Raw genomic sequence first — 16,866 nt, 5'->3', positions numbered from 1 at the left:
GGCTCAGTAGTGTGGTGCACCAGCTTAGTTGCTCCGCGGCATGTGGGAGCTTCCTGGACCAGGGCTCGAACCCGTGTCCCCTGCACTGGCAGGCGGATTCTGAACCACTGCGCCACCAGGGAAGTCCAGTACCACATCTTCTTTATCCATTCATCTGTCGGTGGACATTTAGGTTGTTTCCATGTCTTAGCTATTGTGAATAGTGCTGCTCTGAACATAGGGGTGCACGTATCTTTTTGGATTAGAGTTTTCTCTGGGTATATGCCCAGGAGTGGGATTGCCGGATCCTATGGTAATTCTATTTTCAGTTTTCTGAGGAACCTCCATACTGTTTCCCACAGCGCCTGCACCAGCTTACCTTCCCGCCAACAGTGTAGGAGGCTTCCCTTTCCTCCACACCCTCTCCAGCATTGGTGACGTGTAGACTGTTTAATGATGGCCGTTCTGACTGGTGTGAGTGGCGCCTCACTTAGTTGTGATTTGCATTTCTCTGATAATTAGCGACGATGAGCGTCTTTTCATGTGCCTATTAAGCCCAAGCTCACCTTAACCCTGTGTGCTTTCCGAATGAAAGTATCTAGTTTCTACTTTACCAGCATCACTTCCTTGGTGGCAGCTTTACCAGTGCCAGTTATGCCTGCAGTCTGAGTCACTGCTGCTCTCCACCCGTTGGCTGGGGTCAGCCCAGTTTCCAATCCAGCTTTGACCCAGGCAGGATCCCACAAGGAATTTCAGCCCCACTAGCCGGTGGAGGCAGGGACTAGCCACCTGGCCACAGACCCAGGGTACTGGGCAACTTTTCCATCAGCTGCTCGGACACCTGGCCCAATGCTGTCTGGGCAAAAGCCACTTCACTTTTTTCTAAGCCTCAGCTGGAAAAAATAGACACCCCAGCACTTATCCTGCCTTCCTCGTGGACATGTGGCCAGGTACCCAGATGCCCTTTAGAAAGGGCCATCTGGTTGTGTCCAAAATGGTTCCAAGAGTCTGCGCCCTGGAGCCAGGACTGTCTAGGTTTGAGCCCGCATCACTTCCTAGCTGCACGACCACGGGAAAGTTCAACCTGACTCTGTTCCCTCAAACTACGGCGGTGATTGTAGTCCCGGCCTCGCGTCTGGTGGTTGTAGACACTGAATGGTAACTAGGAATGCGTATAAAACATTTAGACTTGAGCCTGGTGCATAATCAGTGCTAATCACCTCCTCCTAGAAGGCTGTGTCTTCAGACCTTTCCTGTTTACCTGACGCTAAACTGTCAGTACTAACCCACTGCCCTCGTTTCTCTTCCTCACTGGATGCTGGGCTGGCCTCCACATCCCAGCTCCTGGCCCCTCCCCTGCACCAAGTGCTGCCCATAGTTGGGGCCAGTAGTCTGCTTGGAGGAGCTTCCCCAGGAATGTGGCTTTATGGTGCTGCTCACCCAGTGATGTTTTTAAAAAGGGAAAAAGAAGAGCAAGGAACGGAAGGGAGTAAGGGAGGAGGAAGGAAGAGAAAAGAGGAGATGAGGATGGGCTGGGAGTCTGGGGTCTGCTCTAGGATGCAGGCAGGTTTGTGAATGAGAGTAAGAGGGTATCATTTAAGTCTCTTAAGTGCAGAGTTCTGGAAAAATTACAGCTCTGTCCACTGGTTCTGTCTGGAAAGTACAGATGCTTTCTTTTCCTTTTCTCCTCACCTACTTGTTTCACCTGTCCACCTTTTTGGTGGAGGCAGCTGGAAAGGCATTTCTGGCCCATGGGATGACACTCTGCTGTGTTATCCCCAGGTGGGGTTTGGTGCCTTTAACCTTGGAAGAGCACTCATTGGATAAGGTGTTTCTCTGCTGGGCGATGTCACAGACCACAGTTCTAAGGGAGACTCTGAGGCACTGGCCTGGCTGAGAGCCTCTGAGCAGGCCTGGCTTCTGTAGCAGGGCGTGGCACGGCCTGCATCACAGTAAAGGAGGTGCTGATTACTGAGCGCCTACAATGGCTAGGCTGTGCCATGTATAAGACCCTGCCAGGTGGGGCTGGCATCCCATTTCACAGAGAGGGAAACTGGGACTCAGAGGGGTTAAGTCGGCGAGAGGCTGAATTGGAATTCAGACCAGGGCTGTGAGGCTCTGAAGCCTGTCTTCTCTCCTCTCCACTCAGCTGCCTTAGAAGATTGAGAGGGCACTGCCAATTTAAATGGTTTGCAGATCTGAGGAGCCCCGGGCCACATGCTGGGTGGGTGGAATGGGGTTCCAGGAGGCTGGATTAACCTGTCCAGTGTGAGTGACAACAGGCACCCAGCCTGCCCTCCGTGCCTCTGTGGGATTTGGTGCGGAGTCACTGGTCTTCAGTAACCAAGGTTACAGTCTTCATGGGCACTTGAACCACAAGCCCACCAAGCTAAAGGCAAGGTTTAGAGAGGTGTGATAGAGGCAGGAGCCTCACTGTGTGGACCTTACATGTCAGACGCCTTGCGTGTATCCGCTCCAGGGTACCAAGGAACCAGGGGGCCCATCTTCTCAGACACAGAGCAAAGTGTGACGTCCTGGGATCACCACACCTCCTATCCCTGACTTAAACACACACCCAGAGCTGGGAGGGCCCCTGTGGTCACCGAGTCCACACCCTGCCTCTTGGCAGGGCGATACTTGGGTTGCTCTAGACCGGCTGGCACCAGGCCTGTGCTGCCCTGCAGATTCTTCCAGATGGAGTCCCGGAGCCCCAAGGAGATTGAGCATCCTCAGTCCTGCTCTTATCCTGGAAACAGCCTCATGCTCCCAGCACACCTCTCACACACTTCACTCTGGACAGAAGAAGAACATGGGATCTTTTCTCCAGCAGTCTCACCCGACAGCATCCATCCCTGCTGCTCTGGCCCCAGTCCTGCTCTCTGGAGTTTAATGAGGGCAGAATGTCTAATGCCCCTGGACTTCTAAGTCCTCCTACTTCCTTCTAAGACTCTTACCCAGGTCTCGACTGGAGACCTCTGGATGGAATGCGAGGTTCACGGAACCTGAGATCATATTCGGAATTTCGCGTGCTTGCCGTGGACCAAGGAGCCATAGCTTCCATCAGATTGTCAAAGGGACCATGTTCCAAGGCTTCAGAGCCCCTGGGTGCCTGGCTACAATGACCTGTCCCATCCGATGGTGTCCCTGTACTGGGCACAGTGCTGAACGGCAGGACTCTGGAGCCAGGCTGCCTGACTTTGAATCATGACTCTATCTCTTATTAGTGATTTTGGGCAGGTTTCGTAACCTCTCTCAGTTTCCTTATCTATAAAACAGGGTACCTGCCCTATGGGGTTGTTGTGAAGATTAAATGAGTTAATCCACATAAAGCTCTTCATCTGTGCTAAAGTATTACTTCTCCCCATCACCCTGTGAAGTTGGCAAGTCAAGGGTGATCCTCACCCCTCTTCTGATGAAGAACAGTGGAGACTGTAACTCAGGAACACAGCCTCTGCCTGCAAATGCAGCAGGTCCCGCCGGCTAGCCAGTGAGATCACTGCAGAGAGGAAGTTGGCCTGTGACGCTCTCAGGGGTGGGAGGGCTCCATTAGGGAAGCTGGGAAATAAACTGGATCTGCCAACAGTTTCAGTCACAGGACACAGGAGGCCGGAGGGGGCTTTAGGTATGAGTCAGAAGCCACACAGCCGAATGGGCCCGACACCCTGGCCTGTGAGCGTCTCCATGATGGCCTCCTTGAGGCCACCCTGTCTAATCGGATTTCCAGAGAAACAGAAGAGCTACCGATCGAGCACTATGGGCCAGGCATGTTAACACGTAATCTTAATCCATTCAATCACACTATGAGGAAGTAGTATTATCCCCAATTTATCGGTGCCAAAACTAAGATTCAGACATAGCCGCTAAGTGGCAGAACTGCGATCAAAGCCAGGTCTGTCTGACTCCAGGACTCCAGCTTCTAAAGATTTTGACGGCAGCAATTTGCATCAGAATCGTCAGAGCACTTGAGAGACTGCAGACTGTTGTACCCACCTGCAGGGATTCTGATTTCACAGGTCTGGCCTGGGGCATGAGAATGCGCATTTTTTAACAAGTTCCCAGGCTGTGCTGATGCTGCTGGTCTAGGAACCCCACTTGGAGAACCAAAGGTGCTGGACCACCAGAGACGGATGAGGGACTGTCAGGAGCTGATGACCTGGCCTGAGCAAAGAGAGAGCAAGGGCTCCGTCTGCTCCCGTTCCAGTCGAGGGCTCAGGACTGGAAGGTCTTTAAAGAAGGGAATGCATTGTGGATGCTCACACGTCGTTCCTTAAGCTGATCACGGATCCGGGGCAGAGACTGCGTTTAAGTGCCAAGCGCATCTTCTCCACCAGCCCCCAAGGTTGGCGCCCCGTGGCTTTACTCCTCAGCTGCATCTTTCCCACCTGCTGCCTTCACCATCAGTATTCAGGAGGGAGGAGGGAGCGAGAAAGGGTAGGGCCTGAGGGCTGAGTCAGCCCCAGCCCACTGCTTGGAGTTGCAAGTCGGGGCGGGGCGGGGGGGGGGCGGTGCAGGGCCGCCTCCTGCTAGGAGTGCGGTCACACCTCCTACCTGTTCTCAGGCACCCGTTTGCTGCTGAAGTGGTATTAACTGTTTTTCATTTTGCTGAGTCTTTGCTGAGACTCAAAAAGGGAAATGAGCCATTACCAGACAGCAGCCCTTTTTGAAACAGAAACTGAATTGACTGCATTTTCTAATAACATTTTGTGAGCTAAGAATGCAGAAGTCTGGCCTTGCTTTATCAAAGTTGTGTTTCAGAAGTCGTTGTCTCTGGCTCGCCTTCTGCTCACACAGTGAGAAGGGATGGGAAGGGTCATATGCCAAAATGTGCCAGCCTGTTAGTGCCACACCAGCTGGTATTTAAGGGCTGATCCATAGCCTATTGTGAGGATGTCAGGAAATTCCCCTTTCTTTGCTTTTTGCTGCTCCAGACCTTTGGGCTCTGCCCTGATGGGTAAGGACTAACCAGCTCAATTCTTGAAATAGAGAGCCAATGTACAGAGCTCACAATCAGGGGACTTTGGGCAAGTCACTAACCTCCCTGAGCCTTAGTGTGCTTACCTGCAAAATGGGGATATTAATCTTGCATATCTCAAAATCCTGATCAGGGCAGAGTGCCCTGTAAACTGCAAAGGGTATACAAGATATTAGCTCTTGTTGTTGTTATTAAACTACCTGTAGGTCCATTTGTAACCCCATTCCATGGGGCAAGGAATCTGCAGGTCTAAGGGGACATGACAGCCCGGAGGTCACACCTCTTCCCCCTTCTGGACCATCCTCTGGGTACCCAGAATCCCTTGCCTAAATGGGCTCAAACTGCAACCAGGACCTGGGCAGGCTCTTTCCTAGGTCCATCCCCCCAAGGGCAGACTGCTCGAGGAACTTCTAGATTCAAGGGACGGCTGTGTGCAAGTGGTGCTGAGTTGGGACATATGGGTTGTGGTAGCCACACTGTGCATAGGAGACTTCTCCAGGTGGGGGACAGAGCCATCACATTCCAGAGGCAGAGAATTCCAGATTCAAACCTTCTGGGTTGTTATAACGGTGTATGTGTCAAGGTAGGAGGGAGAATATATTGTATTTAAGTTTGCTACCTGATTTATAACTAACGTATTGAGACACATGGTATATGGGCCTCCATTTGTAGTCTTGCCCCGGGCCCACAGATGTTCCTTTTTATTACTAGAAGTTTGAGTTCCACTTCCTTTGAGCCAGGTCAACCTCTTATTTTCCTCATTGAGTCTATCCTATTTCCTCTTCTCTGTCTTTCTAAATATTCAAAGCCGTGCCTTATTAGAAATGTAGCCAGGACTAGTAGAAATACATCGAGATTCCAGGGGCTCCCTTTCTTCTCTTCCTTAAACCGTTTCTCACCTCCTAGAGACACACAGGACAGACCGTGGGCAGGAACATGAGTCCCCTCGTCGATGGCTGGCCTCCTTTTTGTCTCCTAAGCAGTATCCAGACAGTGGGTATCTGTACCACTTCAGGGTTTGAAGATAGAGCTCCATGCAGCTGCCACTATGGTAACCCCTAAACCATGGAGACTAGACGATTCTGAAAAAAGCCATGGGCTCCATCCTGGGGGGTGGGGGAGGCCCAAGAAGCCTATAATTTTGTACAAGGAGCAACTATAGGAAGAGGGGTCCTGCCTGGTCCTCCCCCATCTCCATCCTGGAAGGGTGCAGGTCCTCAGGTGACAGAAGGGGCGAAAGTTGGTTGGTGAGAGGTAGCAGCCAACAACTGCACGCCACGAGTTGAGGCCCTATCAGGTTCCCCTACCTCTTCCTTGGCTTGCTGTGGCTGGTGTCATTATCCACATTGTGCTCCATATAAAACCCTTTCCCAATGTCCCCTTTCGTATTCAGACACCCTTTGGCAATGCAGAGACTCTGATGCGGAAGTAGGGTTGCTTGCCTCTGTGAGTTGTCTCCCCTGCCCAGAAAGTAAGACAGGAAGAGTTGCTCTTTCCCCCTTGCCTTCTGTGGTCCTGGGATGATGCAGACAGTAGTCAGACAGCCTTTGGTGCACATCAACTTCTGCTGAACGGCTGTTTATCTCACCTGTGCCTGAGATGGCTATATGTAGAGGAGGAAGGGCAAGGGGAGAAAAGGCTTGCAATGGACCCACTAGGGGCTATCTCCTGCTCCCCACCTGCCCCACAGACCCTGAGAGAATCAGCCCAAATGCTGGCTATTAGACAACTCCAAGGACTCCACTGTTTTTCCAAGTGTTGAGAGTGAACTATTGGTACTGTGCTGGGTGAATTTAGGTGCCATCTGGCAGAGCATTAAACAACACAGAATCTCAGCATGGGCAAGTTCTTCCCTTTTCAGTTCTTTCAATCCTAATTACCCATAGGAGGAACTTTCAGTTTAATTTGTATCTTCAACACCTTGCTAAAACTTGCTCCTCTTCCTTTTTTTTTTTTTTTTTTTTTTGGTACGCGGGCCTCTCACTGTTGTGGCCTCTCCCATTGCGGCATGTGGGATCTTCCCGGACCGGGGCACGAACCCATGTCCCCTGCATCGGCAGGTGGACTCTCAACCACTGCGCCACCAGGGAAGCCCTCTTCTTCCTTTTTAACAAAATGAGATCAGGCCTCAGTTAAAGGTCTTGCCCGCTAGAATTGAGAACAATGGTTTGTTTTTATTTGTATTTCTGTTTAGAGCTTCGTACCTTCTATTTATGACAGGTGATTATTGGTTTTCCAGTGAAGTAATGATATACAGTTTGCTTTTTAAAGTAAATTTTAGTAAAGCAGCTGAGTTAACGAATATCGAATTTAAAAGATACAGGTAGTATTTGGATATGACAAACATCATTAAATTTTATGATTTTAAAGGCAGGGAAACTGAGACCCAGGCAGGAGTCCCAAGAACCTAGGATGGTTAAGTGTTCCTAACATTTAGGAAGGACACAGACATCTATCTTCCCTGAAAACCATAGACTATGTTCTGCTTGAAGGTCACAGGCTAGGTAAGGCCCCCTTCTAAGTTCAGGCACGCATTAACTCCTTTCATGGCTGTGTTTTCACTACTTCCATTTTAGCCAATAAAAGTGAGAACTTCTGAAGTTACTGATTGTGCCTTTTAAACTCAGGGCACAAACCTGGCCATTTTCAGAGACAAAGGGCTTCATCCCTGTAGCTAGCAGTGACTGGTAGGGAGGAGAGGAATGAGATAAAAATAGAAGTGGAGAGAAGTGTTAAGTAGAAAGTAAAAGACACAGCAGCTTCAGCATTTTTAAGGACCTGAAACTCTGGAGTGGGGCAGCTACATCTCCCAGACTGTCCCTGTCCCTGGACAAAGCAATATGTCTCTGACAAAGCTCTGGCCAAAGTCACCCTTTCATGCCAATATGACTGTTATTACTTGTTACCATGACTGTGATGACTTGACCACTAACCTTGCTTGAGCACTTAGTAGGTGTCTGGCACTTGGCTAAGATGTGACATCCATCCTCACAAGAAGCCTTTAAGTTAAAACCTTGGCCTCTGGAGCTGCACTCTGGGTTGGAAAACTGGCCTCTTGGAGCTGTGTGACTTAAGGCAAATTAAATCCCTCTCTGAGCCTCAGTTTCCTCATCTCTCTAAAATAGGCATAGTAATATACCTATCTCTCAGGATCAGAATGGTTCTATAATAGTACGCTTATCAAGGGTAGAAAGTAAGCAGTCACTAACAATGTCGCATTATTAATCACTATTGATACTAGCACCAGGAAGACAAAGCTTCTGATAGTCATTCTACCCAAGGTCACAGAGCTGAACCAGGTTGGCTAAATTGGTGGGATAAGTCCAGGAGTGTTTGAGCCTCCGGGCTTCGGGGCCCAGAGCTGGGGTGGCATGTCAGGGGCTACTGGACAGGGGCCCAAGCAGCCCGGTGGGTGCTCCAAGCGGCCTTCAGGACCCAGACCCATTTTCTGGGGCCTGGACTGGCCGGAGACTCACACTGCTGTGACCTGCCAGGCGGGATGCGGCGGATCCTCAGCCCCGTGAGGCCGTCCCTAGCGACAAGTAGCGATGACCAGCCAGCCGCTGTCACCTCGGCTGGGAACCGATTCCACGCCAGCCCTTGAAGCACAGGCCCAAGCTTGGCTTCCGGGAGCCGCGGGGCATGCCGGGAGCCGGGCTGCACAGCCAATCCCCGCACGGGGACAGGCAGCAGTTGCCCGGCAAACCGTGGGGGCGCCCAGGCGAGGGGGGACGAGGCCTGTAAGGCTGGGCGAGCAAGTGTGGAAGCTGGAGAGGTAGGTGACCTGCAGATCCCGGAGGAGTCTGCTTTTCCAGTCCCCAGTTCCTTCCCTCCTACCTGGACTTGAAGGAAAGAGATTATCAAGACAAATGATAAGAAGCAAGAATAAACCATGGGAACTAATAATAATAAAAAGATATTCATATTGATTGATCACGTACTGTGGGCCTGGCTCTTTACAGGGATTATTTCATTTGATCCTCATTTGATCTTGCAGGGAAAATACGATTACTGGCCTCATTTTGTAAATGATTAACCAGAGCTTTAGACAGATTAGGCACCTTGCCCAAAGTAACTCAGCTAGAGAGTAGCAAAGATGGAATTTGAACCGGGTGGTCCTGAGCCCAGGTGGTCTGTGTTCTGAGTCAAGCAGTTGAACACCCATTTCAGTTCAGCAACAGAAGCTGCTATAGGCCTACCTGCAGGGGCCAACCCAGGCTTTATGGGTCCTGAAGCTTAGACAATTGGGGGGGCCCTCTTTAAGAAAAAGAATAACAAATTGCAAATATAAAATCAGGTAGAAAAGAAACTTGTTTAGAATGTAAACAAATCACAACAAAACACTTTGGCTAATTTTACAAAAACACCTGACCGTGTGAATGTGTTGCTAGGGCCCTACACAAAGGCATCCTTGGCCCTTAGCTCCCACTGAAGTCCTTCATTCAGACATCAGACTACCTTGCAGGCTTCTCTGCCCTTTCCCTGACTACCCTGCATCCCAGCCACAGGCCCTCCCTTGGCTGGGCCCTGGCAATGGGGTTTAGTAGGGCTTTTCTGGCTGTGGCAGCAAGCTTGGCCTGCCCAGTGAGCAAGCTAGAGAGTTAACGCCCTTGGTTGGAAGCAGCCCTCAAACACTGATGGACCCAGAACTGGTAACCATCGGCAGTCAAGTAGGATCACGCTGAGAAATCTTTTATACCAGTGGTTCTTAGGGTGTGGCCCTGCAGCACTTAACCTGTTAGAAATGCACACTCTCAGATCCCACCCTACACCTACTGAATCAGAAACTCTGGATGGTGGGGCCCAGCAGTTGGTGTTTTAATAAGCCCTCCTAGAGAGCCTGATGCACGCTCAAGTCTGAGAACCACTGTTCTACCACACTGTTTCCCAGAGTTCCCTGTGGCCTGGAGCTCCCGTGTCTACAATGGTAACCTGCTCAATAATGCACCTTTTTTTTGTCTCCTTCCTTTGCTTGTCTCATTTCCTCACTCTTCAACTGGGGCTTCCTAGGATCATCTCCAATAAACTACCTGCACTTGAACCCTTGTCTCAGGTCTGCTTCTAGAGGAACACCAGCACAGATGAGAACAGGAGGAGGTGTCACTGCCCAGTGAGGAGGAGGATGGTGGCTGGCACCCACTGGATGGAGGCTGAATGTTCTGCTAAATGCTTTGCTTTCATTGTCTCATTCCCCACCCCACCCCTCCATGAGGAAATTGGGGTCGGAGGATTTAAGTGGCTTTGAACCCAAGGATTTGAACCCAATTCTGCTTGAGTGCCAGCGGTGAGCTCCTTACCCACAAGGGTAGAGGGCCAGCCCACGTTATGTTCACCTGTCACTGCTGCTCTTCTCAGGGCAGTCAGGAATTCAGTTTTGTCACGAGACCTGCTACAGTCTGCGACCTTTGGGCACAGCCAGAGTGCCCACCATGGGACGCTGAGATGATATGTGCACTGGCCTCACGGAGGGCACAGCTGGAGAGGCTCCCTCACTCCAGTGCTGAGGTCCCTTGGGTCCAAGGCTGGTCCCTACGTCCTCCAGCCCACTGCTGTGCCCAAGCATGTGCCCTTAACTCAGAGCTGGAGGCTTTTCTGTCACAGATACTGACATCTGGCCAGCTCTGCAGCTGAGGGTCCTACTTGTGGAGGCGGTGGGGAAGGGTGTGTGCAGACCCTTGAACTCTGCATCCTCTGATGTTAGAGGCCCTAGGCCGCTTGGTTCTGCACATTTCCAGGAAACTTGGTTCTGCACATTTCCAGGACACTATAGCTCTCACTCCCATGTCACCTGCCCTAGTCCTCTAGGTTTGTACCCTCAAGAGGAATGGCCTTGCCTTCTCTAGGCCCACAGCACCTGAGGTCCCAGGTGTCTTTATTGTTAACAATTTCTCTCCACTCCCTCTACCTGTGATCCAGGAACGATGGCTGTGCTAACGGGTGTGGGGTAGATGGGGGGATGCGACGAGAGCACAGTCTTTGGCTCTGCTGCTGACTTCAGGCGAGTCTTTTTTTAACTTCCTTTTTTAGCCTTGTTTTTCTCATCTGTAAAGTGGGGAGCCCACCTCCCCTCCCTCGAGGTTGTTCTAATGATGCTCACAGGAGATAGCAATGTACACATATGACACAGGCATGAGCAGTGATGGGTGCAGTCTGCACCTGGGGCCTCCTATTCCCTCCATCACAACGAGGAGGGACCTGGGGGCTGGTCTTGTGTTCTCCAGGACCCTGGTCTGCCAGAAGGCTGCTGGTGATGCCCAAAAGGTAGAGCTCTCCCCAGGACACTGCCAGCCCTCTCTTCAGGGTGGAAGAGACAGAAAGTCTTACTTGGGCGATCACTAGCTTGAGGATGTCTCAATGCTTCACCCTGCCAAAAACAGACACCGGGCTCTCCAGTTGAAATCAGGTCCCTCTGTAATAATTTCTCACCACATATTTGTTTTTCCTTTGTGGCAGTTATCATGAGTTATAATTATTTATCTGCCTATTTTTAGACTTAAAAAATTTTTTTATTTATTTAATTTTATTTTTGGCGGCATTGGGTCTTCGTTGCTGTGTGCAGGCTTTCTTTAGTTGCGGTGAGCAAGAGATACTCTTCGTTGTGGTGCGCAGGCTTCTCATTGTTGTGGCTTCTCTTGTTGCAGAGCACAGGCTCTAGGTGCACAGGCTTCAGTAGTTGTGGCACACGGGCTCAGTAGCTGTGGCTCGTGGGCTCTAGAACACAGGCTCAGTAGTTGTGGCGCACAGGCTTAGTTGCTCTGCGGCATGTGGGATGTTCCTGGACCAGGGTTCGAACCCGTGTCCCTTGTGTTGGCAGGCAGATTCTTAGCCACTGCGCCACCAGGGAAGCCCTAGACTTTTTTTAAAATGGAAAATTGTGAACAATTACGAATGAAAGCGGAATAGTACATAGCCCTCATGAACCCATCACCCGGCTTCAACAATTGCCAGCTCGGTGCCAGTCTTTTTTTACCTCTACCCGCACTCACTCCCCCTCCCTGTATTAATTTGAGGCATCATATCATTTCATCTATAAATATTTTGGTAGGTATCTCTGAATGATTAGGGCTCTTCTATGAAATATAACCACAATGCCATTATTACACTTAAAAAGATGAGCAACAATTTCTTGCTATGTGATTATTGTTAAATGTTTGTGTCCCTCCACCAGGCCGGGGGCTTCATGAGAGCTTTCTCTCTTGTTCTTGGCTGTATCCATAGTGCCTGAGAGCTAGCAAACTCTTAGTATTTGTCGGATGGATGGATGGATGAATGAATGGGAGAAAGGCAAGGACGCTGGGGACCCACCTTGCTTTCTGTGGATGCTGCTCCATCCCTTCAACACTGCGGTGTGATCGCTGCCTTGGAGGCCCACAGTCACATACTCTCTCTGATGTGAGCAACACCGTAAAACTCTCTCAGTTTCTTTCCCTCTCAACCTGCCTTCGGCTTAATCGGGCAGCAAGTCACTAATCCTCTCCTCATGGCTGCAGCCCACTCCCCCTGTGCAGCTAATTCCACCTTCCGACTTAATCATCATCCTTAATGCTTTCAATAAGGGGCTTTGCATCTTCAGAGCCCCACTCAGGCATTAGCTGATTACTGTAATCTGCCCGACTCCCAAGGCGTCAGCCAGGATGGCACAGGAAGCACAGGGCTTCCTTTATTCTCTTGGAGTCTCAGTTTCCTCATCTGTAAAATTGGGTGAGTGGACCTAACTGGCATTGGTGTGGGGAGTAAGGAAAATGAAGTAAATAAAGTGCCTGTTCCCTGACACCTCAGAAGCACTCAGGAATGATAATCATTTCCCACCATAATTCAAGGAATAACTCTCACTGGAGAGCCAAACAGATCTGGATTTGAATCCAGCTTTTGCCGCTTAAAGGGAAAATTTTCTGAGCCTCAGTTTTCCCATCCTTACAATGGGGGTGATGGTGCCAACCTTTCAGAGTTTGCTAAAAGGATGAAAAGACATGATATGTGTCTGTGAGGCACTGGGCAGAGTGCTGGGCACCTAGTAAATGCTAAATAAGTGCTGGTGGTTACTTATCTTCCCAGAAGGAGGTGGAGGCAGGGGAAGGAGAGGGAGGCTGCAGTGCCCCTGGGCAGGTATGGACCACATCTTTTCTCCTCTGTTCCCTAAGGTGTATAGTCAAAGGAGGATGCCTGTTGCACTCACCATTGTATCCCCAGCCCTTTGCCTAGCTGTGTGCTTAGTAATGAATAAGTGAATGAATTTGGTGAGGTGGGGATGTGAATAACACATCTGAACAGGACTGGATAGTTTCTAGAGGACTCAAGATCTTTATCACACAACCAGAGAAGGTAAGCAGGCCAAGGATTATACCCACATGTTACAGGTGAAGAAACTGAGGCTCAGGGAGATCAACACTGGGTCTGTAAGTGTTAACAGCTGGGGCTAATTCCACGCCAATTTGGCTCTGTCAGGAAGAGTGTGCCAAGCATTGGCCTCAGGAAGAGTTGGGCCTCTGTCTTAGGTGGAGTTACAGGTCTTTCCAAGATTTTCTAAAGCTGCAGGGATTCTGTCTGCTATGCCTTCTTCCTCCCACTGTGCCTGGTACGGCCTGTGTCCCAGGGCACTTGTTTTTTTTTTAAATTTTCTGGTTGTCTTCATTAGATAAGTTTTTTCCCTCTTTTTTTTTTTTTTTTGTGGTACCCGGGCCTCTTACTGTTGTGGCCTCTCCCGTTGCGGAGCACAGGCTCCGGACGCGCAGGCTCAGTAGCCATGGCTCACGGGCCCCGCCGCTCCACGGCATGTGGGATCTTCCCAGACCGGGGCACAAACCCATGTCCCCTGCATCGGCAGGCGGACTCTCAACCACTGCGCCACCAGGGAAGCCCCCTCTTTTTCTTTTTTTAATTGAGACATAATTGACATCCAAGTGCACTTGTTTTTAATTACTGACAGTTTCAGCTTCAGGGCTGCCATGAAGCCCTGAAGGCTACACACTGTGCAACTCCAGGGGATGGATGCCATTCACCAGGACAGCAATGAATCACCAAGAGGTAAGTCCCATTGTGAAGCCGGAGGTGGCCCTAGAAGGAGATGGGGGACCCTCCCCATGTACTGGCTGGACTTTGGTCAGGAACTCAGCTCCAGGAACCAGGGCTTCTGGGAACTCCCTGGTCTGTGCTTGTAGGCAGGGTCAACGTTTGGAGTGTGGACGTCCAGGGGCTGATCTCCACCCTTCTTAGAGATAAGGGTAGGAAAGCCCTGGACCCCGAACCCTAGCTTTAAAACTTGAGGTAGTTTAGGAAAGGGAGAAAGACTCAACCCAGTACTGTATATACTATATTACATATATAAGTAATAACTTAATCTTTATAATAAAACTCTTTGAATAGGCATCATCCACCCATTTTACAGATGACTTAACTGGACACATGGAAGTTAATTAACTTGCCCAAAGGGTCACACAGCAAGGAAGTGCAGAGCTGGGATTCAAACTCCAGGCCCCACTATGTTACCTCTGGTTGTAACCTGCATTTTACAAGGGAGGTAGCTGAGGCCCAGAGAGGGACAGTGACTTACCCAGGGTCACACAGCCAGCTAGTGACTGAGTAGATACTGAACCCAAGAATCTGGACTCTCAGTCCCGAAACGAGCCCATAAGGGTGCCTGGCCCATCAATTTATATATATATATATCTATATCTATATATATAGATATAGATATTTAATGAATTTATTTATTTATTTTTTGGCTGTGTTGGGTCTTCGTTGTTGCACGTGGGGTGGGCTTTCTCTAGTTGCGGGGAGCGGGGGCTACTCTTTGTTGCCTTGCGTGGGCTTCTCATTACGGTGGCTTCTCTTGTTGCAGAGCACGGGCTCTAGGCGCGCAGGCTTCAGTAGTTGTGACTCGCGGGCTCTAGAGCGCAGGCTCAGTAGTTGTGGCGTACAGGCATAGCTGCTCCACAGCATGTGGGATCTTCCCAGACCAGGGCTCGAACCCGTGCCCCTTGCATTGGCAGGTGGAATCCTAACCACTGCGTCACCAGGGAGGCCCTCAATTAATATTTTTGATAAAAAACAAGTCTAGGGAGAGACCTAGGACGCCTGGGACAAGAATGCTGGGGGATGGGGCGTGTGTGGAGTAGATGGTGAAGGACAGGCACCAAGCTTCCGCACTTTTGGCTCCGGTCTCTCTAAAAAGAGAGCCTGTGTTCCCTCCATTTCAGGACTGCAAGCGGGGTCCCGCAGAGTGAGAGGTGCTGCACCAAACTCGGCCTCTAGGTGGCGCCCGTACCGCAGATCTGGATTCCCTTGGACAGCCGGGCCCTAGGGAACTGGTCTATCCCTGGGGGCTGGTCTGTCCCAGAGTTTTCACTATGCCCTGGACAACAGCTCCCTTTACCCCCCCTCCAGGCTACTTCTGTCCTGGCTTTGGCAGCGAAGGATTGGCAGGGCCCAGACTGGGAGCTCATGCCTCAACTCAGTCCTCACTTACAAGTCCTCTGCAGGGCCCTGGGTGAGAACCTTTAGAAGGACTTGCGGATCATCCAGATGCTTCCCTTCTGCTGGACCTTGGGCAGTTGCTCAACCTCCTTGAGCCTCACTTTCCTCATCTGTAGAGTGGTAGTGGGTTTTATTGCCAAGATATTGAGAGGATCAGATGGAACATTTTATAAAATGCCTGGCCCCTTGCAGGTGCTCAACAGATGGGAACTATTAAGGATTGTTCCACGGACGGTGGCTGCCTGCTGTTACTTCTGCCTGGCTGCTATTTCTTCTTCCTCTTTCTCAGCTCGCAATGCCAGTCCATCATACCACACCTTACCTCTCACCATCAGCCTCTTAATCCAGCCCTTGTGGACCTGGTACCTCCTTGGAGACGATGTAGAATGGCAATTAAGCAGAAAACTCTGAAGTCTTGCTAGCTGGGTTCAAATCCTTGACTCTTGAATCCTGTGTGGCTTCGGTCAAGTTCCTTAGCTTCAGTGCTGCAGATTCTTGGTGCTCATCCACTACACATTCCAGCGTCCCAGTAGTTAGGTTGGAGCCATGTGACTAACTAATTCCCGCTGGAGAAATGGGATCAGGAGTGATGCGTGTGTCACTCTAGGAAAGGTGGTTAAGAGCCTGTGGACCTCCTCCATCCCTGTCTTGCCCTGTCATGGTGGCCTGTGTTTGGCCACAGGGGTATGTGTTTGTGTTGCAATACCCCACAGGGATATTGTGTTAGAGTATAGCTCTAAGATGGAAGCGTCCTGAGTCCCCAAGTCACCCTCAGAGGAAAGCCATCCCACCAGGCTTACACAGTATGAGCAAGAAGTAAATTTTTATTGCCACTGAGATTTCAGAATTTGTTTGTACTACACCAAGGCCCAGTTTAACTTCACTGATACAGCCTTCCTTTGCCTCACTTTTCTCATCAGTGAAATGGAGACAATAATAGTGCCATGCTCATAGAGTCATTGTGAGGATTAAGTGAGATTGTGGGCGTAACCCCCTTAAGATGTAAAATTTTAGTTTTTATTACTTCTTAGGAAGGTACAGAAAAGCACGAAATGACTTTAGATTCTCAGAGCAGGAGGAACCCTGGGAGGACCTTGAACTCACTCCTCAAGTTTAGATGAGGAGACAGAGGCTCAGGGGGAGAAATACCTTTTTCAAGGTCATTCAGGCAGAACACGGCAGAGTCAGGGCTGAATCCTGGGTCTTCTGATCTCCGTTTGGAACTCCTCCAGATACACCTTGGTCGCTGCTCTCTGGGCGCTTATGATTTTATTGGAAACAAGACAGACAGACATAAGACAAAACGATCACTGAAGCTTCCATACGGGAGTTGTCCAGAGAGTGAGGGTCCTGAGGATCAGGACTTCCTGGTGGTCCAGGAGGTGGGCAGGGAAGGCTTCTGGGAGATGGTGGGGCTTGGAAAACGGGCTTCAGCAGAGAGC

This window comes from Mesoplodon densirostris, chromosome 1 (assembly GCF_025265405.1).
Source record: "Mesoplodon densirostris isolate mMesDen1 chromosome 1, mMesDen1 primary haplotype, whole genome shotgun sequence".
Classification (NCBI taxonomy): domain Eukaryota; kingdom Metazoa; phylum Chordata; class Mammalia; order Artiodactyla; family Ziphiidae; genus Mesoplodon; species Mesoplodon densirostris.
This window is presented reverse-complemented; position numbering follows the sequence as displayed.